This window comes from Suricata suricatta, chromosome 5, assembly GCF_006229205.1.
Source record: "Suricata suricatta isolate VVHF042 chromosome 5, meerkat_22Aug2017_6uvM2_HiC, whole genome shotgun sequence".
NCBI classification, from domain to species: Eukaryota; Metazoa; Chordata; class Mammalia; order Carnivora; family Herpestidae; genus Suricata; species Suricata suricatta.
The window spans coordinates 49,403,957-49,405,535 of record NC_043704.1 but is presented as its reverse complement, the minus strand read 5'-3'; the positions used below and the strand labels follow the sequence as shown (position 1 = coordinate 49,405,535).

At 40.1% G+C, this 1,579-nt stretch overlaps 1 long non-coding RNA gene across 1 annotated transcript in view; it reads right to left on the bottom strand.

The window, feature by feature from the left end:
• Positions 1 to 1,579, bottom strand: part of LOC115291678 — a 5,187-nt gene that overhangs the window by 882 nt on the left and 2,726 nt on the right. The window lies entirely within an intron of this gene.

Below are 1,579 nucleotides of genomic sequence, written 5' to 3'. Positions count from 1 at the left end.
ATTCTCTCTCCTTGTCCCACTGCCCTCCCCTACCATTATCTCTCTCTAGCTCTCTAATAAAAAATTAGAAATAATTATCCATAACTCAAAGAAAAAGAAAAAGCTGAAGATTATTAGACAAAAGATAAAGAAAATGGAGGAGTGATCCAAGAAGAAAAATATACTTTAGTTGAGATTTCAGAAGTAGAGAAGAGTCAAGGAAGGAACACATTTGGATATATGCTATTTGCAATTCAGAATTTCAAGGATAGAAAAATAATCTCTGTAACAGTCTAGTCAGAAAAAAGAAAAACAAACAAGATACCTAACATGGAAAAAAAATTGTATTTACAACAGACTTTGTCTCCATAATGTTCAGTGTCAGAACCAAATAAAACAGTACCTGCATCATTCTGGAGGGGGAAAAAAAAGTTATCCAAGAATGCTAAGTTACCATCTATCTATGTGGCAAGAGAAATATACCCTCAGATGTAGATGCAGTAAAAAACTATCCCACTCATTGACCTTACTGGAAAAAAATATTGAAAGAAATAGTTTAGCTGCCAGAGAAACAAATCTAAATCGATGTCCAAAAACTAGGAAGACATAATGAAAAGAGAAAACAACTACTAAAAGAACGCTGAATGCTTTAAAAAAAAAAAAACTTTTTAAAATGTTTATTTTCGAGACAGCACAGGTGGGGGAGGGGCAGAGAGAGAGGGAGACAGAATCTGAAGGAGGCTGCATCTCGGAGCTGTCAGCACAGAGCCTGATGTGGGGCTTGAACCCACTAACCATGACATCATGACCTGACCTGAAATCAGCCACTTCACTGAGCCACTCAGGTGCCCCAAGAACACTGAATGCTTTTCCTTGGCTTATAAATTACCCAGAGATGGTTACATTACACATGAAACAATGTAATAGTCTTCCTGCCTCTCAGGTCCCCAAAAAGCCCAACAGTGGCATACAGCTGTAGAGCTTCTGCCCATGCAGAAATGAGATACCTACAAAGATGGAGAAGGAATCTGCTGTTGTTGGAGCTGTAAGCCAGAAGTAGACTAAACAGCCTCCTGGTACCCTCTGCAGCCTGACTTCTCTGAAGTCTGTCACTTATATACCCACTCACTGTAAACAACTTGGTGTATAAAGCAACCCCAAGACGTTTCCATCAGGTGGAACCAAGACCAATTTCTGAAGCTCCTCCTTGAAGTTCAGGCACTAAGGTTTGTCTGAGGTCCAGTCTTTCACTTGAACACCCCTCTGACATAGTTAGCCATTAGATTCAGGGGAGACCATTCCTTTCCCCCAGGAGCCCCAGCAGGAACACTACAGATACAGGTGGATGGCAGTTTATATCCACGAAGCCGCCTTCTTCTACCATCCACAGCTGAATATTCAGATAGATGTTAATGTGAAGAACTCAGTAGAAGACTCTGGCTAGGCTCCTAGAGCAGCCTAAATCAAATACATCAATCAGATTGATTTTATTTCCTGTTCAGGCTTACAAAACACAACTCTTAACTGATCATTTTCACTTCTCTGTTTAAGTGGTTTACTGAGACAGAAGGTCATCTGTCACTTCCTGTTGTTGAATATG